At 41.5% G+C, this 22,721-nt stretch overlaps 1 long non-coding RNA gene across 1 annotated transcript; it reads right to left on the reverse strand.

The window, feature by feature from the left end:
* Window positions 1-2,867: 2,867 nt before the first annotated feature.
* Window positions 2,868-3,559, reverse strand: LOC139028493 (uncharacterized). The gene is made up of 3 exons (XR_011480698.1): window positions 3,157-3,559; window positions 3,048-3,124; window positions 2,868-2,940 (listed from the first exon to the last, which is right to left on the reverse strand). It is a non-coding gene; the product is annotated as an uncharacterized lncRNA (long non-coding RNA).
* Between the last annotated feature and the right edge of the window lie 19,162 nt (window positions 3,560-22,721).

A 22,721-nucleotide genomic window follows, 5' to 3' on the forward strand; every position in this document is an offset into this window, starting at 1 on the left:
CAAAAGGTTGAGAACAACTGCTATACACACTACTGAACAAAATAATCAAACATATGTTTGCGGGTTTCAATGGATCCAACAAATTGCTGGCAGATATTTTCCCTCTTGAGACTGTCCAGCCTGTCTTTATGTACATTACAGACAACTACGCCGTTCAGTCTCTCTTGGCCCATGCTAGCCCGTAGCCAAGTCTATAACCTGCGGAGTGCACTGAAACTCCTCTCAGCCTCACATGAAGACACTGGCACCACAAACAAAATTCTGATCAGCACCTCAACTTGGTCAAACAACCCCCACACCTCCACTGGAAGCCTCCTGAGGACCTCTGCTGCCTCTCCACTGCTGCTACAGAGGTATTTGTTGTGAAAGAGAGYGATCTGCACTGAAAGAGAATKTATGTTCACCTCTGGGTACTGATCTAGAGACTCATCCTACTCCCCCGTGAGAAACGCTCTTTCCAACTTTTGCAGGACGTTTAGACTGTCCTGGTCAAAACGGTCGCCAAACTGAACCTCCACACCATCCAACACTTWAAAAAATTCTGCCCTATAGTGATCCACTGCTTTGCCAGCAAATCATCTTGAGTGCGTCTCAATGGATTCAATAGAGTCAATCAATGTTGTTGCTTTCTCATACAGTCAAAYGTAGCTTTCGTCATTTCTCTTGCCCCTAAGAGATGACCGCACACACTCGACTGCAGCCTGCATACCAGAGACAGTCTGAGTTTTCTTCTGCAGTGAAATGTTTAGACATTCAAGCTCTCCAAGAACAGCAGAGGCAAGTGTGAGGCCCAACACAGTCTTGCCTTTGCTGAAGTGCTCGAATAAGCCACTGGCAGTTGAAGCTGTCTTGGATGCAGTTTTTGCCATCTCCTCTAGGCTGCTTAGCACCCGCTCATACTGCCCTAGCACAGCTTTAATAGCAGTATTCCACACAGTCCACCTTGTTGGACATAGGGGTTTCAGGGTGGTCAGATTTGTATCTTTGGACGTGGCAATTGATTCAAACATGCTCTTAAACTTTCCTGACTGGCCATAGAGGACACCTAACTGATGAACCCAAAAAAGGGAATCCCGGATCAGTGGGGAGGCTGAGCAGCCAGCCTGTGTAATCAGATTTACACAGTGCGCTCCACAATGCACATAGAGGGCTAATGGCTGCTGCCTCCTCACAATTGCCTGTGCACATGTGTATTTTCCTGCCATGTTTGAGGCACCATCGTAACTCTGCCCACGTAAGCCAGACATGGGCAAATTGAGCCTCAACAACACATCAGTTGCCACTTTCGCAATGCCCTCGCCTGTTGTCTCCGACACCCTGTATAGCCCAATAAACTCCTCGTGAGGGACAAGGTCATGGTCAACATAACGCAGACAGACACTCTCCTGTTCAGCACCAGAGACATCTTGAGTACCATCAACAATTACTGAAAATTGTACAATCGGAAGAGACCTAATCTCAGCTGCAATGCCTCGAATGACTGTATTGGCCATGATGTTCAGAATTTCATTCCYTGCTTTGGGGCCTGTGTACATTGTGGTACGCTCTGTTAACCACTTCAGTAAAATGGGATCATCCTCTTCTGCRCTAAGTTTCAAAAGCTGGTATAAATTTCCACTGTCATCCGTGTGGCCTCTAAAGGCTTGTCCCTGTCTTACTACATGCCGCACTGAACTAACAATTTTCATCAAGCAATGCCTTGCCTCCTCCTGCTGTTTACCCCACGCGCTGGATAACTGGACACTGATTGGATTTAGCTGGTGTGCTGTTACAGTTACAAAGTGGCGGTGGGTTTGGCAGTTTTGATGTGCTGTGAATTTTTCAATGGCTTTTCTCCAGTTCCTAAATCCTGCACTAATGAAGGCAGCATCTGCTCTTTGGCCAAAAGATGGCTGGCTTGAAAACCCTTGGCAACAGTGAAAACACAACACTCCTTTTATTGATGGATTATAATGTAGCCAGGGGAAATCGCGAAACCATCTCTCTTGAAACGTCAACACTCTGTTGGCAAGAGTTTGCGGTCCTATAAATTGTGGGTGTGGCTGATATAGTTTTGTGCCATCACTGAGGTAACTGGACAATGCTGTGCCACTGTCCCCTATACTGGTGCTGCTGGCAACAAGGGTGACACCTGGTCCTGCCGTGTGTCACGCCCTGACCTTAGTTATCTTTGTTTTCTTTATTATTTTGGTTAGGTCAGGGTGTGACGAGGGTGGTATGTGTGTTTTTGTCTTGTCTAGGGTTTTGGGTATGTCTAGGTGTGTGTGTATAGTCTAGGTATTATGTAGGTCTATGGTGGCCTAGATTGGTTCCCAATCAGAGGCAGCTGTTTATCGRTGTCTCTGATTGGGGATCCTATTTAGGTTGCKATTTTCCAGTTTGGTTTGTGGGTTATTGTCTATGTGAAGTTGCATGTCTGCACTCATTGTTTATAGCGTTCACGTTCGTTTTGTTAGTTTGTTTAGTGTTCTTCGTGTTTATTCGTCTTACAATAAAAGTATGTATTCACATCACGCTGCGCTTTGGTCTCCTCACTACGACGTTCGTGACACCGTGGCTGTGACATTGTTCTCTGAAGTCTCTCTCCCTGGCTCTTTCCCTTTCACCACCCTCACTGACTCACAGTCTGTCTCCTAGAAAATAAATAKGGTGTTTGCCGTACTCGTAACTACCGGTACCCAAAACTACACAATTAATCACAACAGCAATACCATTGCKTTAAACAAATCTTAGTTCAGTCACCAGTTTAAGTTGAGAGTGGGGGTATCCATGGCATTTTCCAAWTATGTCCCTATTTTACAAAAYAAAATMGAGAACCTTTCATAATGTTGCCAAACAAAGACTCAACAAACTTACCTGAGACTCCTTGTCTCTGCCAGTCTGTCCCTGRATATCTGTCCCCAACTCTGCTGTCTGTGTGCCATCTGTTGCCTGCTCTGCCTAATGACATCATTGTGAAAAATTAGCATTAGCATTAGCATTTCACTTCTTTCTTATGAACATTTTATCAACTAGTCTTTGAGATATTAGGCTACTAGGGTTCTTACTTTGCGTTTTGGTGTACTGAAAAATACTCTGATGACCGTCTTTTTTCTGCCATTTTTCTACCTGGCTGGCTGGCTGGCTGGCTACACACACACACACACACACACACACACACACACAGTGTGTAGGTTATTTACAGTAGGAGATGGGCTTCTATCATCTTATCTTATATCATTCTATATGGGCTTCGATCTAAAAGGTAGCTAGCAAATGTGAAATGGATTGCAGTGACGAGGGTTGACAGCTGTATGAGTTCACCATTTACACAACATATGCTGCAACCTTTCGTAATTTTAATATAGTTTGTTTCATATTMGCTGGCTTCCAACAATAGCTGAATTTGCAAAGCTAGCGAGGACCAATTCCGTTTCTGTGGTGTTTGCTATAATCTTTGCTACCTGGTTAAATAAAGGTGAAATAAAATAKAAATAAAAAAGTTCACTAGCGACAATTTAGCTTTTGCAACGAGACTATTAAATATATTTAAGACAATGGTAGAAGAGAGTGTAGTTCTGTTCAGTTTGGACTTCAGTTTATCGCTAACCTTATCACAGGGACTTTGAAGKACTACAGCTGCATGTTGATCTTGTATAAACTGACGATAGTAAAGATTCCATCTTTGACGACGCCACATWAATGGAATAGGTACTAGCTAGCTTGATGGTTAATGTTTGCTTTAGTTTGCGTGCTAGCTCTGCAAATTCAGCTAGTGTGTGTGTGTGTGAACCCTGCCAACATAAAAAAACATTGCTATGGCCGATTGACTAGATAAACCTCACTTCAGTTACGTGCATTGAGTGCCTTTCACACAGTAGATACGAACCCTCTGTTATCTTGCCAGCTAAGGAACTGGCAGTGGATCAAACCATTGTGAGGCAAAGTCGCAATCTTTTGAAACTTAAAAACGCGCTATTATGTGTCTATAATCAGCATAAGTGCTTTCGTTGCGTATTATTCATATTATTGAATTACATAGTTATGTTTACAGTGATATATTGAGGGGGACAAATCATATTTTTCCCAGGATGGGGGGGTCGTGTCCCCCCCGTCCCCCCTGGGATTTACGCCTATGGACCCTCTAACTTACTCACTCATCATTATCCACAATTCATTCAGGATRWTCCGTAATCATGGTAGAATCCACATTTAATGTAGAAATATTTAGAAACATATAATATTCTCATGTACAATAAAAGTGTCTCCAAAATGACATAATARGTTATTTACCATTCCTTTCTAGTTGGCACAAAATAATCTAAAACACAACCAAAATGGACTGCAAATGCATCCAACAAATCCAATCAGTTTTTCATGTTGATCCAACGTCATCACATATATTTTTTGTTGTTGTTGAAATGACGTGGAAACAACGTTGATTCAACCAGTATTTGCCCAGTGGGCTATGTCAATTCAACATCATCATCTACTGGTCTCGTGAAAGAGTTTTGTGAAGAATCAAAATGCACTACAWGTACAGTTGAAGTTCGGAAGTTAACATACACTTGGGTTGGAGTCATTAAAACTAGTTTTTCAACCACTCCACAAATGTATATTTAACAAACTATAGTTTTGGCAAGTCGCTTAGGATATCTACTTTGTGCATGACACAAATAATTTTTTCAAACATTGTTTACAGACAGGTTATTTCACTTATAATTCACTGTATCACAATTCCAGTGGGTCAGAAGTTGACATACACTAAGTTTACTGTGCCTTTAAACAGCTTGGAAATTCCAGAAAATGGTATCATGGCATTATAAGCTTTTGATAGGCTAATTGACATCATTTGAGTCAATTGGAGATGTACCTGTGGATGTATTTCAAGGTCTACCTTCAAACTCAGTGCCTCTTTGCTTGACATCATGGCTGATTTATTTTGATTTCCCCAAGACGCCAGAAAAGAAATGGTAAACCTCCACAAGTCTGGTTCATCCTTGGGAGCAATTTCCAAACGCCTGAAGGTACCTCGCTCATCTGTACAAACAATAGTACCCAAGTATAAACACCATGGGACGCAGCCGTCATACCGCTCAGGAAGGAGATGCGTTCTGTCTCCTAGAGATGAACGTACTTTGGTGCAAAAAGTGCAAATCAATCCCAGAACAACAGCAAAGGACCTTGTGAAGATGCTGGAGGAAACAYGTACAAAAGTATCTATATCCACAGTAAAACGAGTCCTATATCGACATAACCTGAAAGGCCGCTCAGCAAGGAAGAAGCCACTGCTCCAAAACCGCCATAAAAAAGCCAGACTACTGTTTGCAACTGCACATGGGGACAAAGATACTTTTGGGAGAAATGTACTCTGGTCTGATGAAACAAAAATAGAACTGTTTGGCCATAATGACCATTCTTGTTTGGACGAAAAAGGGGGAGGCTTGCAAGRCGAAGAARACCATCCCAACTGTGAAGCACAGGGGTGGCAACATCATGTTGTGGGGTGCTTTTCTGCAGGAGGGTCTGGTGCACTTCACAAAATGAGGATGGAAAATGATGTGGATATATTGAAGCAACATCTCAAGACATCAGTCAGGAAGTTAAAGCTTGGTCGCAAATGGGTCTTCCAAATGGACAATGACCCCAAGCATACTTCCAAAGTTGTGGCAAAATGGCTWAAGGACAACAAAGTCAAGGTATTGGAGTGGACATCACAAAGCCCTGACCTCAATCCTATAGAAAATGTGTGGGCAGGGAATTTTTACTAGGATTAAATGTCAGGAATTGTGAAAAACTGAGTTTAAATGTATTTGGCTACGGTGTATGTAAGCTTCCGACTTCAACTGTATCATAAWTATTATGTTTATTATTATAATTATTTTTCTTTAGTTAGTAAAAATCATGGGTTATTTGGCAGTGTGTGGGTGTCAAGCTAGGAATAATGTATGAATCTGTACTTTGTGCATTTATTTAGTTAACCTTAACATCCATCGCTCTTATCACAATCTCCCATAGCACAATTCCAAGAACTTTACCCATCAGCTCATTGAGGTTTGGTAGCCTAGTGGTGAAGAAAATTGATTTTCACAAGATTCTGCAGTAATTACATTCCGTGAAATTAACAAATGGATTCCAGGGTGTTAGAAAATAACTGCACACGATTAAACAGCCTCAATCAAGGTCAAGTCCCTAGTGCTGTGAACAGAAGAGGAGTAATACAGATGTCCCATATGAACGAGTAGAGTATGAAATATTTTACCTCTGGGGGCGGGCAGTTGCATATGGGGGGTCTCTGGTGTATCAGGGTAGCTGACCTGAGGTAATGCRTGCAGCCATGGGTCTAGGCAGTCTCTCAGGGCAGTTGTCAGAGTCCACAGGAGATTGAAGGCTCCGTTTTGAGCCTGGTCCCTGGGTTTACCACAGAGCACTGAGTAGGGGCCCCTGGCACTCATAATTYCAAATGGTTAATAAGAAAACAATGCAAATACCCCAGTACTTTCCTGGCTGGAGGGAATATGCTCAGGGGAGAACAACTTTCCCTCTCATTGAAGCCATGGAAGTTGAAGGCTGACTGCGATACTGCAGTTATTGTTAGAAGAAAGCAGAATCCTCCATTATAGTGAATGGATTTTTTTTGTTTGTTGTCAATTTGGTCTTGCTAATGTGGTACTCCGGTCGGCCTTTAAGGCCTTTAACTTGAGTTACTCAATAATAGGGGGCAGCACTGAGCTGGCCTACAACGTCACGTCCTGCAGTAGTTCCATCTGCACATGTTATCTCCATGAGATGCCATCATAACCGACTTGATTTGGCTTCAATGAGTCTTCACATAGGAATGAATGATGTCGTGATTGATGGCGATTGATGGTGATTGAAGGCATTCATATATACAGTTATTGGATATAGTGAATATAGAATCGACTTTCCCTGTCGATTTCCTGAGAGTCTCTAACTTGTGGGCAGAATCCTAACCGGAGCTACTGTATGCATGTGTAATATGGATTTTTGCCAAATGTGAAGTGCATACATGGATCCTAGGGRTCTCCCCAGGATTTTTTAACAAGGTGCTGCTTCTGATTACGGCTGGGGGGAGGCCTGGAGGAGGCACTAGACTCAGAGTTCTTTTTTTAACACCTGTAACAGACATTTCCTGTAATCTAGAGCAAYAAATGCCTTATATGGTAACAAATGAAGTATTTTTGACATAGTGGCACAGCCAGTCCACAAGGTGGCACAGCGCCTCTCTTACATTCTTTACGTAGAACCCTGGATTCAAGTAAGGATACAGCCCTCGCACTTTCATTGTTATGGGAAAATGTTATCAGAATCACGGTAATACAGTTGGGGGCTGGTTAAATTGTAATACTCTGAGATTATAACTATTGACCATGTCATGACAACCTCAAACTGTTTATAGGGTTATATTCGTGTTCAATGGCTGAGAAAGAAAGAAACCCACTTGTAGTCATTTTCACATTGTCATGGAAACAGGGGAGCAGACGTCGAGGATGACGAATGTCCCTATCAGCTTAGTAAAATATACCTTCAGACAGAGATCTGATTTACTTACACTGACTCCCCCAGACAAAACGCTCTGGTCCTGCATGCTTTCATTAATGCTTTTCCTGTCTCTTCATTGTGTGGTATAATCTTATCTTGATATGATGTTTGAGCACCTTTGTAGATACACAGTTAAATTGAGTGCAGGCTTAACCAAATGACAGAGATATAATACAATATGGAATTTTATTGAATAGTTTGAGGTAGGTCTCGTCTCTGAGTAATGCTCCTCAGAGCCAGATGCTGATGACGGGCTGCCCTATGATGGGCAGCTAACATTTTAAACTACCCTATAAATACCTGCTATGCTGATGAGTGGGATAGGAAGCCATGTGAATTATGAGTTTACTAGATGCATGAAAAGTGATACATTCAGACCAGCCTTACTAATTGAACTTTCATAAACTACATTTCATTTTTGTCTCGCAGTGACAAGCGCAATGCCCATTTGCTGTCCTTGTGTTATTTGCTTGTCCACTGTATTCATGTCATGATTCAAAGTACCCGAATTGTTTATTTTGGTAATGGCAATATTATTGTCTGAGCAGTCAATCTCCGTCAAAATACATGGCATTTTTGCAGGACACAACCACAAGAGAGACAGATATCCATGGTATAAAAATGCTGGCACTTCCAGTTTACTGTCACTGTCACTGCCAGCCCTAACTAACTATTTTATGAACTGTGTCATTGCCTAACAGTCAGAAGGTGAAAAGGGTGAAGAAGAAAAAACGTATGGAGAAATCTGAACCAAATACCATAATTATATTCTCTTTGGATTTGTCCCTTTAAGAATCTTAAAATGTAGTTTTTTTCATGCTGTATAGGATAGGTACTATAACACTGTAAAGCAGTCCCAGCTGCAAGCATATAAGCATGAAACTTCAATTGCAAGCTGTTGTTATCACTTCCTGCTTTTTCATTCCCGTATCCTAGATTGGAATCTGCTCTCAGAATTTAACATAGTTGTATGTTCCCACTATATGCTCTTCTCTTCACAAGCTTTACCATGCTGTGCATCCTCAAACTCTGACTTGCCACTGCTGTTTGACTGTGGAAAGGTAGGCCTCACTGACCTGATTTAAGCTACAGAGAATATGCAGCCCTTCGATAGAAAACCAATTTATTTGTCCTTCTGCTCGACTTGGCCCCTTTGTGAGATGTAGATTGCCTCCAAAAGTGTATTTTTAGGAAGCCCCGTCTGGTGTAACTGTACTGTACATGCAACATTTGCCCCCCCAATGAATAAAGTGAGTTTCGGGAAATAAACTTTGGTAGCACTTAACAAGATAAGAAGCTTGTGGCAGAAGTATACTGGCCTGCTGCAAATGTAAAATGTGCGGCCATTTTTGTTTATATTGCAATTGGGGTTTGTGGGATTTTGGGGATTTTAACATGCTATTAGTCTTTATTTGGAATAGATTGTTAATTTCTTAGAGCTATCAGATACTAGTTTAATGGTTAGGGGAAATGCTGTACCCTTCTTGTATGTACCTATTTATTTGGACAGTGAAACAATTATATATTTTTTCCCTCTATAATCCAGCATTTTTTACTTTTATTGTAAATAAGAATATAATATTTCTGAACACTTCTACATTAATGTGGATCCTGCCATGATTATGCATAATCATTTATGAGTGATAAAGTTACAAAAATATCACAGCACCCCAAAAATGCTAATCTCCCCTGTTATTGGTAATGGTGAGAGGTAAGCATGTTTTGGGGATATGATCTTTGTGCCTCTAACTTTCTCAGTCATCATTATGCACTATTAATTTATGATTATTTGCACGACACATTAGCGAGTGGTACTAACCTTCCACAATGTTTCATTATTTTCCAGAGAACGCATCAAGCCCTGAGTATCACGTTTTAGGTAGACCCAGATGTTGACAGTGTAGAAGTAACAAGAGTTTATTACAGCCACAGGGGCAGGCAAACGAAAGGTCAAGGCAGGCAGGGGTCAATCATCCAAAAAGAGTGTAAAGGATCCAGAACGGCAGGCAGTCTCAGGGCCAGGTCAGGCAGAGGTCAAAACCGGGAAGGACTAGAAAACAGGAGCAACAAACAGGCAGGAGCAGAGAAAACAAAACGCTGTTCTACGAACAAAACAAACTGGCAACAGACAAACAGAGAGCACAGGTATAAATATAAAGGGGATAATGGGGAAGATGGGCAACATCTGGAGGGGGTGGAGACAAGCAAGAAGACAGGTGAAACAGATCAGGGTGGGACACTGAGTTGATTGTCGCTTTTATACCATGGCTATAATTTAACATATTTGCCGCTAGAAATTTATTAATTTGCCAGTAGAAATGTGACAGCATCCACTGAAGTAGCTAGCAAGTTGAATAGCTAGCTAGATAACTACAGTAGTTGCCTTGGTAACCAAACAAACAGACTTGCTGGCTTAGCCAACCAAACCACCATCCTAGCTTGCTATTATGAAAATCTAATAAAAAAATTACAGTAAAGTTTTCAATTCAGCTTTTACTTTCAAAGCATTTAAAAAATAGAATATGTAAGAATTAACTTCATAGCAATTTAATTATACTGTGCAATTATACCGTGCGTTATAGAGAATTATACAACAGGTGGTTCTAATCCTGAATGCTGATTGGTTAAAACCTCATTCCAGCTGGTGTCTATTCCACAAGTTACCACCAGCTAAATCTATGGCATTAAAATGCCCATTTACTCTGTTCCATCTGACTGTGCAATCCACTGTCTCATCAGCCCAGCCAAGCTATCTATAAAAAGCATCTAGACATTATCTCACATTTCCTTTAGACTAACATTTCGTTTTCAAAAGTGGAGAGTTATATAAACCTTACTGTCTGTCTTTCCGATATTTGCAACATTGTTTCAATAGTCAAATTCGATCTCCAGCTGTCACATAGTAATGCATGTGTCTGGAGTCAGGATGAGAAGGACAGACCGAGTTTCTCAGTCAGTTAAAACCATGAATCAGTTGGCATCATTTTTATGGATATATACAAAGAAATGTCAATTGAAAAAAGGTAAAACGAAACAAGGTGCAGCTAGTTTGTGTGATTGTGTTAGCTGTGTTGTTGGCTAGCTCCTCTGAACAACAGTGTCCTGACAAGTGAGCTCAGGCGAAATTGCGCGTCATTATCTTATTGTTATGGATGTGTCCAAATAAATGTCACTAGAAAACAGCTTAAACAAATGTAAKTACAGCTACTTTGCTGTTATTCTGGCTGCACTTCTTGACTTGACTGTAAATTAGTCGTAGGTAGCTAGCTATCAAGCAAGGGTTAAAAATGTTACCAGCCAATATGGCAATGGAACATTCAGAATGAACGACTGGGTCACGTCCATAGATACAGAACAAAAAGACTGAACGACTAGTTTGCGTCTCTGGCAACTGAACCGATAGAATGAACGACCAACTGGCTTGGGTAGAAACCCTAGATTTGTGTCGGGCCTATATCTTGTGAAAGGATGACATAGTATGAATAAATTCATCAAAAAAAATGTTTTCATGAAAATATGTCTTTTATTTAACCAGGTAAGTTGAATGAGAACAAATTCTCATTTACAGCAACGACCTGGGGAATAGTTACAGGGGAGAGGAGGGGGGATGAATGAGACAATTGTAAGCTGGGGATGATTAGGTGAGTGTATGAGGGCCAGATTGGGAATTTATCCAGGACACTGGGGTTAACATCCCTACTCTTATGATAAGTGCCATGGGATCTTTAATTACCACAGAGAGTTGGGACACCTGTAACATCCCATCCAAAAGACAGCACCCTATACAGGGCAAATCTTATCTTATTTAACCAGAGGAAAGGGGGTGCCTCCTACTGGCCCTTCAACACTAGGACCAACCCTGCTTAGCTTCAGAAGCAAGCCAGCAGGGGGTTGCGGGGTGGTATGCTGCTGTCATATGTTTAGTTGGTCTCTGGCCTAACAACACCCGTGCCAATATATCCTCCAAACACCGGCTTCTCGGGCATTATCACTTACATAATGCACACTCTAGAATGCCATTCAAGCCAATCAGAAAGAAGTATTCAACAATACCATGGTATGATAGGTTAGATTATATGCTGATATTGGTATACATAACACCACTGTAGTGTTGATACAAAGACCTCATCTTCTTTTCACCAGTCATGGCTATTTATATCTGTGACTAATATAATATATTGGTATGTCAACAACACTCTAATTCAAATCAAATCAATATCACATTTTATTTGTCACATGCTTTGTAAACAACAGGTGTAGACTAACAGTGAAATGCTTACTTCCAACTTTGCAGAGTTAAAGATAAAAATTAAAAATATAAATAGTGACACAAGGAAAAACTACACAGTAAACAAACTAATAACAATAATAAGTAAAAATAACATGGCTATATACAGGAGCACCAGTACAGAGTCAATGTGGAGGGGTATGAGGTAATTGAGGTAGCTATATACATATACTGTAGGTTGGGGTAAAGTGACTTGGCAACAGGATAGATAAGACAGTAGCAGCAGCGTATATGGTGAGTGTGAAAGTGTGTCTGTCTGCGTGTGTGTGTCGTCATTATGCATGTGTGTGTGGGTGTATGTAGTGTGTGTGTATGTGTGTTGGGGTGTCAGTGTAAGAATGTGTGAGTGTGTGGGTAGAGTACAGTGTGTTTGCATAGAGCTAGTGCAAGAGAGTTATTGCAAAAAAGGTCAATACAGGTAGTCTGGGTAGCCATTTGATTAGCTATTTAGCAGTCTTGTTTTGCAGTCTTATGACTTGGGGGTAGAAGCTGTTCAGGGTCCTGTTCGTTCTAGACTTGGTGTGCTGGTACCATTTGCCGTGCGGTAGCAGAGATACCAGTCTATGGCTTGGGTGGCTGGAGTCGTTGACAATTTTTGGGACCTTCCTCTGACACCGCCTTCCTCTTGGGCCTTCCTTTGACTCATAGAGGTCCTGTGTGGAAGGGAGCTTGGCCGCAGTGATGTACTGGGCCGTACTCACCACCGTTCGTAACACGATGAATCATTACTAACAAGATGGAGCTTGGATAGCAGTGGTCTTACAGGCTCCTGACCAAGTCTGCTATTTTGTGTTTGTTTCCCCTTATTACTTTTTTTTGTATACGTTTCCGCCATCATTTCCTATGACCGAAAAACAGCTTTTGGAAATCAGAACAGCAATCACTAACCCCGATTTGGATGAATATTTCTACTTCAACGAGTCAGCAGCTCTGGACGTTCTGCTTCCTCCAGACCAGGCCCTAATCCCCGGGACTCAAAAGAGAAGGCAGGTGAGGCGGCATCCTGACGAGACTGTGTCAGCAAGCAATTATACCGCTCAATGGGAAAACAGTAGCCAGTTCCCTTGCTCCCTTTCCAGTACAAATAGTCCACTCMCCATGTGAACTGTATTAAACTGTATTAATAGTCTCAATGGTCGGGTCATGACCTGTTTGATCCTCTTGTTCGCTGCCAGCAGGGCCCCCTCAGGGTTATACTTTACAGTAGAAGTATAATAACAATGCCAGGGTTTCAGACTGAGATAACAAATAGGATAGGAGAAATAGAGAAACACACACACACACACACACACACACACACACACACAGACACACACACACACACAGTATTGTACAGCTAAACTTGTGGGGACACACAATTCAGTCCCATTCAAAATCATATTTTCCCTAATCCCTAACCCTAACCCGTTGTCACACCCTGATCTGTTTCACCTGTCTTCTTGCTTATCTCCACCCCCCTCCAGGTGTCACCCATCTTCCTCATTATCCCCTGTGTATTTATACCTGTGTTCTCTGTTTGTCTGTTGTCAGTTCGTTCTTATCATAGAACCTACCAGCTTTTGTTTTCCCTGCTCCTGTCTGTTTGTTGCTCCTGTTTTCTAGTCCTTCCCGGTTTTGACCTCTGCCTGACCTGGCCCTGAGACTGCCTGCCGTGCTGGACCCGTTACACCCTTTTTGGATGATTGACCCCTGCCTGCCTTGACCTGTTGTTTGCCTGCCCTTGTGGGTGTAATAAACTCTTGTTACTTCTACACTGTCTGCATCTGGGTCTTACCTAAACGTGATACCCGTACTCTTACCCTAACCCTAACCTTAACCCTAGRCTTAACCCAAAAACCTAAACTTAACTCTAATCCTAGCTCCTAACCCTAGCTCCTAACCCTAAACCTTAACATAATTCTAACCCTAACACTAATTCCAACCTTAACCCTAAACCCCCAAGAAATAGCATTTGACCTCGTGGGGACTAACAAAATGTCCCCAGTTGGTCAAATTGTTGTTTGTTTGCTATTCTTGTGGGGACACATCCACACACACACACACACACTGGCTTTGAGTAATCGGGGTGATGAATTGTGGGAAAAATAGCACTTAACAACATACAATTTAAGTCAACACTCGAGTTGTTTTGATTACCTACTGTGATTAGGCAACATTTATATGCGTTTGGTATTTAGAAGTTAGGAACAGTCTAACACATTAGGTTGTTAATTCTTCCACTTTTCATTTGTATTGACAAATGACTGTGAATAATCTGTTGGGTGCGGGGCTATGAGGGTGAATTCAAAGTAAATACTGTTTAGTGACAGTATTTTGCTGTTGTTATAGAACAGGAACAGGAAGTGTAGCTGCTGCTGTCACAACAGCTAATGGGGATCCTAATAAAATACCAAAACACTCTTGGATATACATGTAACTGCCAAAATAAAGGAAACACCAACATCAAGTGTCTTAACAGGGCGTCAGACCACCACAAGCCGCCAGAACAGCTTCAATGCGCCTTGGGATAGATTCTACAAGTATCTGGAACTCTATTGGAGGGATGCGACTATATTCTTCCACAAGAAATTCCATAATTTTCTGTTGTGTTGACGGTGGTGGAAAATGCTGTCACAGGCGCTGCTCCAGAATCTGCCATAAGTATTCAATTGGGTTGAGAACTGGTGACTGACACACACACACACAGGCACCACAACAAGACACACACACACACACACACACAACACACACACACACACACACAACACACACACACACACACACACACACATGCTCCTTTGAGACCCCTCTTTCAAAGTCAGGTTAATTAAGTCAGGACCACACCTGTGTGGAAGCACCTGCTTCCAATATACTTTGTATCCCTCATTTAATCAATGTTTCCTTTATTATGCCATTTACCTGGAGGATATGTAACTGTAGGAAATGTATTGTAGAGTAAAAATGTAGGTAAAAATGTGAACTACCTGTAGGGTATTACTTGCCCATAAAGCTCTACATAGGATTCCAGTTACTGTAAAGAAGGAACACAGTAGCAAAAGGTCAGAGATAGGTCTGACAGGTTTTCAGAACTCAGTCGTTTGTGACAATGCATTGTACTAAGAGCCGTTGGCTGTAATTACATCATAATTGGATATAAGGATAATGTAAGTGGCTCACTGTTTATCATTCCCTCATTAATTAATGTCTAGACACTAATTACAAAACAACCATGTTGCTACATGAAATGAAACACCACCGTTTGCTCATTTCAAACTTTTCATAATGTGTTAATCAATTAAAATGGATTTACACCGGTTTTAACTATGCTAATGCTTTATTATGACTATCGGTTGAAGCGGAAGTMAACTTTTCTCCAATCATAATTTTTTATCTTTGGTTACAAAGTGAATGATTAATCGTGAGGGGCAGCTAAAATCTATCACACATTGAGAGGTGATTATTTCATTATGAACCTCTAAATAAAGGCTTGGTCAATGCAGCCACAGCTTCTCTATTTATCTCCACTGTCGCCTGGGATTTTCCACTATGCAGCGTTGTTGCTGCTCCCCCACCATATCATCTGGCCCCTCAGGGAATTCACTGAAAAATATTGATTCACTTTGTGTCACTATTAATTAATAGAAGAAATAATGGTGCGGTTAGAGAGTGTTATTTTCTCTATGTGTAGTGTTAATGTGACTGCTTCAGCGAGGTGGCAGGAAGTTGATTTGGTGGAAGAATAGACGAGGCAGGTTCAGGCAGACCTTCACCCTTTGTGACCCTTCTGCCATAGAGCTTTATAATTAAGGTCCTCAGATTATTTCCATCTCTTCCATAGTCATGATTCTGAGATTATTTCTTTCTCTCTCTCTGTATGAAAAGGATTTTGTGACTTTCCACCTCACAATCAGCTGACAAATGCCAACTTRCTGAGTAGTGTTCCTATTGGAATACAAAGGAGCAGAAAAAAGCTCACCTTACTGCTCTTCCCAATGTTTTCACACTCCCGCTCTAAAATACACAAGTGACAGTTTCCAGTGAGCTTGCATGGCACTGTAGAGGGGGTTATTTGCTGAGAGGGCTCTCTCTTATACCCCTGATCTTACCCCCCCACGGGAAGCACCTCGTTCCTCCAACAAAACGAATGGCTAGAGAATATAGATTTTTCTAAATGATCCAGACCTCTTACTCCACGGGGAGCTGTCAACCCTTGCTGCTGACACGGGGGTCTTGAATTATGGCCCAGCAAGCCCAGGGACTCACACCAAAGATTAAAGACCCCTTTTAAGAGGTAAAATATGGCTACCTTGGGTATCACACAGGCTTTCACGACGCCCTGGAAAGGTGTCAGCGGTAGACCAGGACAGTGAGGAAGAGGAAAGAGACGACAGGTGCACGTCCCCATAGGATCATCCACTGGTACTTTATGTCTTGCTGGTGGCTGATGTAAAGTTGTAATGCTTATTCAGACAATTATGGATGCTCCCTAAGAGCAAACCAAAGGGAATTCATCCACCAAGTCAGCTGTACTGTAGCAGGGCCATGATCCATTGTTGACTGACTACCCAGCTCACTCTGTGGCAGAAGTGAGCCATCTCAGTGTGGATGCATGAAAATGGCTGCTCCAGATAGCCGTAGGGTTGCAATATGCATTATGTGGAATATGAGGCCAGAAGTAATTGCCCCTGCAGGTAGAGCAGCCTGCCTGGATTCCACTGGCCCAATAAACATAATCTGCCATCAGATGCAATTTGAGCCTTTTTTGGAATGTAAATTAAAGACAGTGTGTGAATATCTCTATTTATACTCTACGGTGGAATAACCCTTTCGCTTTCACTCTGAATGCAGAGTATCTCACATATTAGTCATAGTGTGTTATTTGTGTGTGTGTGTGTGTGTGTGGTGTGTGGTGTGTGGTGTGTGGTGTGTGCGTATGTGTGTGCATATGTGTGTGCTTTCATTTCTGAATTGGCCATTGCCTCGTGTTTCAGCGATTTTGACTTTGCTCTATCTCCCCCACTGTAGCAGTGATACTTTGCAAGGCCGTGCACAGACCTTGGTTTGATTCAAGACTGTATCACAACCGGATTGGGATCCCCATAGTGTGATGCACAATTGGCCCAGCGTCGTCCGGGTTAGGGTTTTGCCGGTGTAGGCCGTCATTGTAATAAGAATTTGTTCTTTAACTGACTTGCCTAGTTAACTAAAGTTAAATAAATAAAAAATAAAACTGAGATTTCAGGGAGCAGATGCTCAAACTGAAATAAGTGCACCACACCCTGATGGGAAACAAAACGACTTTCATAATTCACATCTCAAATGTATAAGATACCAACTGCTCTTGTAGCGAATTTTTTAAATTTAAATGTATGATCATAGGCCTATTTATTTCTGCAACAACACACTCACTCATCACAAATTGTAAACGAGCTAGTTACAGTGCCTCCTAAAGACATGACTGACATCAGGAAAAGAGGGTGGACTATCATCTGACCATTGACGTTGATGATTGATGTGAATCTACTAGTTATCTAGCTTGATTTGTTTTAAGTGATTATAATTTATCTTCAATGCTCTTAAATAATAACTTCATAATATAATATTCATAATCTTCTAGCTGAAGATATATGGCTGGCTGGCTAGCGGCTTGTGTGGATATTTTAGTATATGGTGGTTAGCTGTGATGCTGCTGCCGACTGAGGAAGGGATGGAGTTGGGTCGGAGCTAGGGTCGTTGATGCAGCCGCTCCACTCTTTCTTTCTGCTTTGCTCTGCTGCGTATATCAGCCAACCAGAGTGAATATTGATGATGATATAAATCAAGTGTTATCAAGTGTTAATCAAATGTTATGCTGCTGTGGCAGCACTGTTGACATTTAAACTAGGTAGATAGCTACACATTTGACTGGTGACCGCATCTCAAGCCATGCATGTTTGGATACCAGGAGTGCAGGGTAGACTGGTAAAAAGGCTCAACCTGGTGCACGAGAGCTCTGTACAGGGTAGACCAACAGGTGCAACCAATTGACAGGGTAGGGTAGGGGATGGCGTACTTGACGACGACTTGCAGGCAATGGGTTCAGAACAACAACGGCAAAACTTTATACAAAAAAAGTATTATACCACCACCTAAAAGGGCACTTGGCGAGTGGGTAGGGCAAAGGGGCATGTGCCGGGCACAGGTTTATGCCTATCTTTGCACGTGTCTGATACTTTGTATGTATGCCCTCGRGAACGCATAATCAATTGAAGAGTTTGTCTTGGGTCATTATTACCTGCTGCAGAGCCATCTGTTAGCCAAGTCAGACTGAGGCCTGTGCCAGGTAGCTCACGTGTTGGAGTGCATTGCAATCTGGAGGTATGTACTGTAGCACTGGGTGAGTGGATGGAGGGATGGGAGAGAGGGGGTACTGCCAGATGGTCAGGTACACCACCCTCTTCACACAACCTAATGGGCCCAAGCATATTTAAAAGRACCAGGACTAAATATAATTACTCTCAGCATCAACTCAATGAAGCGGCAGCTTGAGAACTTGCTCTCATACTAACTGTGATGAACTATATCGAGGACTTATTGTGAGGCATATGTTATAGCGCAGACTTGGCTTGCAATAATTATACTGTATGCAAGTTTTACTGTATATGACGCATAATTGGAATTGCAAGTAATTMAACTTTTCGATAAGCCATTGTAATACTTCAAACATGCTTCTTGGAAAGAATTGGAGTCGTTTATTTGGTCTTCATGTGAATAGAACAGAAGTAATAACATTCAAAGCATTAAACACATATTCTCTCTATGATATCTACCTTGATAGCTACCTTTCACAGTGCATCATACATACAATATGTGCGACATCTAACATGAAGGGCATGCAGGCTGTTCAGTGTAGKCTAGGTTATAATGAGTGACATCCAACTGATGGGACTAGTGCAGACATAGAACAGTGTCTGATGAATGTGACTTCAGGGAGCTGTGATGCACTCAAAATTAGCCGACCTTTGGTCTGTATAACACCACAAGGACTCATGTCACCTCCACGTCTGAGACACCGCAGGTGATGACCAATTACATATCTAGTTTACACGTCAACCCCACACACACAGTTCAGGTCCTCATGTCCACTGAGGAAATCAAAAATATACAGGTAACTGCAAAAATAAAGGAAACACTTGAGTAAATAGGGGATACGAAGTATATTTAACACAGGTGCTTCCACACAGCTGTGGTTCCTGAGTTAATTAAGCAAAGGAATAAACAGGTAACTGCCAAAATAAAGGAAATAATTGAGTAAATGAGGGATACAAAGTATATTTAACACAGGTGCTTCCATACAGGTGTGGTTCCTGAGTTAATTCAGCAATTAACATCCCATCATGCTTATGGTCATGTATAAAAATGCCCAGTTGCTCATTATTTTGGCTACCATGGCTAGAAGAAGTGTTTTCAGTGACTTTGAAAGAGAGGTCTCAAAGGAGCATATGGGGTTTAAAGTGTGTGTGTGTGTGTGTGTGTGTGTGTGTGTGTGTGTGTGTGTGTGTGTGTGTGTGTGTGTGTGTGTGTGTGTGTGTGTGTGTGTGTGTGTGTGTGTGTGTGTGTGTGTGTGTGTGTGTGTGTGTGTGTGTGTGTGTGTGTGTGTGTGTGTGTGTGTGTATCAGTCTCCAGATCTCAACCCAATTGAACACTTATGAGAGATTCTGGAGCAGCGTTTTCCACCACAATCAACAAAACACCAAATGATGCAGTTTCAAGTTGAATAATGAAGTTGCATCCCTACAATATAGATCCAGACACTGTAGAATCTATGCGAAGGTGCATTGAATCTGTTCCGGTTGGCTTGTGGTGGCCCAGCGCCCTATTAAGACACTTTATGATGGTGTTTCCTTTTTTTTGGCAGTTACCTGTGAAAAGAGAAGGGCCCACCTGTAGCATCAAAAATAACCTTCATTATTTCCTTGTGTTTTTAGAAATACTTTTTTGACAGGCAGTGTGATCATCATCATTATGTCACACAAGGGAAAGACCTCATTTTGAACAGCAGAAGGTGACATTCGGTTTGTGTGACAGTCGTAGGTGATAATGAGGGATCTGTGTTTGGGAGGAAAAGAACACCAGTGTGATACATACTTGATATACAGCACCAGTCAAAAGTTTGGACACACCTATTCATTCCAGGGTTTTTCTTTATTTTTACTATTTTCTACATTGTAGAATAATAGTGAAMACATCAAAACTATGAAATAACTCATATGGAATCATGTAGTAACACAAAAAGTGTTAAACAAATCAAAATGTATTTTATATTTGAGATTCTTGATGACAGCTTTGCACGCTCTTGGCATTCTCTCAACCAGCTTCAAACAACTAGTTACCTGGAATGCATTTCAATTAACAGGTGTGCCTTGTTAAAAGTTAATTTGTGGAATTTCTATGCTTCTTAATGTGTTTAGGGCCAATCAGTTGTGTTGTAACAAGGTAAGGGTGGTATACAGAAGATAGCAATATTTGGTAAAAGACCAAGTCCATATTATGGCAATTTGCTCAAATAAGCAAAGAGAAAATAGGTCATCATTACATCATTACATCAAGCCATGAAGGTCAGTCAATACGGAAAATGTCAAGAACTTTGAAGTTTCTTCAAGTGCAGTTCCAAAAACCTTCAAACGCTATGATGAAACTGGCTCTCATGAGGACCGTCATAGGAAAGGAAGACCCAGAGTTACCTCTGCTACAGAGGATAAGTTCATTAGAGCTTCCAGCTTTAGAAATTATAGCCCAAATAAATGCTTCACAGATTTCAAGTAACTGACATGTCTCAACATCAACTGTTCAGATGAGACTGTGTGAATCAGGCCTTCATGGTTGAATTGCTGCAAAGAAACCACTACTAAAAGACACCAATAATAAGAAGAGACTTGCTTGGGCCAAGAAAGGGAGTCCAAATTTGAGATTTTTGGTTCCAATAGCCGTATCTTTGTGAGACACAGAGTAGGTGAACAGATGATCTCCGTATGTGTGATTCCCACCGTGAAGCATGGAGGAGGTGGTGTGATGGTGTGTGGGTTGCTTTGCTGGTGACACTATCAGTGATTTATTTAGAATTCAAGGCACACTTAACAAGCATGGCTACCACATAATTCTGCAGCAATACGCCATCCCATCTGGTTTGCGCTTAGTGGGACTATCATTTGTTTTTCAACAGGACAATGACCCAACACACCTGCAGGCTGTGTAAAGGGCTATTTGACCAAGAAGGAGAGTGATGGAGTGCTGCATCAGATGACCTGACCTCCACAATCACCCGACCTCAACACAATTGAGATGGTTTGGGATGAGTTGGACCGCAGAGTGAAGGAAAAGTAGCCAACAAGTGCTCAGCATATGTGGGAATTCCTTCAAGATTGTTGGAAAAGCATTACAGGTGAAGCTGGTTGAGAGAATGCAACGAGTGTGCAAAGCTGTCATCAAGCCAAAGGGTGGCTACTTTGAAGAATCTCAAATATTTGTTTAACACTTTTTTGGTTACTACATGAGTACATATGTGTTATTTCATAGTTTTGATGTCTTCACTATTATTCTACAATGTAGAAAATAGTAAAAAATAAAGAAAAACACTTGAATGAGTAGAGTGTGTCTAAACCTTTGACTGGTACTGTATTTAGATCACTTTTCTTGTGTATGTGAGTGCGACTTTCAACAAACAGGAACTTGATCATATTTGAGCCATGTGGATGGGGAGGGGAGCCAAGCATGTGATTATGATTTAGGTAACAACTTTACAAGCAAGTGTATTGGAGGTCACATAAATCTATAGCTTATCAAATACACAAAWTGCCATCTGAAAATGTGCAGGGGAGTAAACAAACCCTAGGTCATGTTTGAAACAGGAATGCTTCGTGCCACATATTCCTGCATGGATTGATCCCCTGGCCAGGCATGGAACTTGTGTCAGGTGAAGGGATGGGGTGGAGAGGGAGGTTGTGGTGGAGGATGTTTGGGATGTGTCACAATGTCAGCCAAGGAGCCTGGGCGAGAAGGAGAGGTGGAGGGCATTATCCGGCTAAATGAAAAAGCCTGTGGAACATGGAACGAAAGCTTGTTGTTGTGCAAGTACTCAGGTCATAGGAAAGGTCACTCATCACGAGTTTGGCTATATCTATTTAATGTCAAATTATTTTCTGTTCCTCTCATGTCACCTTAGTCCATTAAAGGAGCATTCAGTGTGTAAAATGTGGTTTTGTAAAAGATGAACAGTATAYACAGCAGCATACCTAGGGTTGTAAAGCTACCGGTAATTTAACCAAGTTACCAGAACATTCAGTCATTTTGGTAATTAACATGTGACATTTATTGTAACTTTGGTCACTTATACTTGAACAAAAGTATATAGACTGTTCATTTCTTTATACGTGTCCATATTGTCCAATGCGTTTCTAGTGGATAGACGATATCGTTCAAGAGAAAATAGCCTAATTAGATTTTTAAAAAGCATCTAATCAACAATGGCATTTTTTATTATTTGCAACTAAAAACACCAGTGGTGGTATTCAATAAGTTGATGGTTTATCTTCTTTAATTGTTTTATATATTTTACAAGTGATAAGGCCACACAGAATGCCTGTAAGAGGTGCGTGACTGGCTGCAGGGAAGTCAGGCGCAGGAGAGCAGAACTGGGTAATAACCGGAGCAGTTTAATATGCAAAACCAACGGCACCCAGAACAACAAAATATGGGTACAAAAATAACCCGTCGCGAACCAGTCGGAGTGCACAAACACTTTACAACCAACAATTTCACACACAGACATGGGGGGAACAGAGGGTTAAATACACAACAAGTAATGAGGGAATGTAAACCAGGTGTGTGYGAAAACAAGACAAAACAAATGGAAAATGAAAGGTGGATTGGCGAT

This window comes from Salvelinus sp. IW2-2015, linkage group LG13, assembly GCF_002910315.2.
Source record: "Salvelinus sp. IW2-2015 linkage group LG13, ASM291031v2, whole genome shotgun sequence".
In the NCBI taxonomy this organism is placed as follows: Eukaryota; Metazoa; Chordata; class Actinopteri; order Salmoniformes; family Salmonidae; genus Salvelinus; species Salvelinus sp. IW2-2015.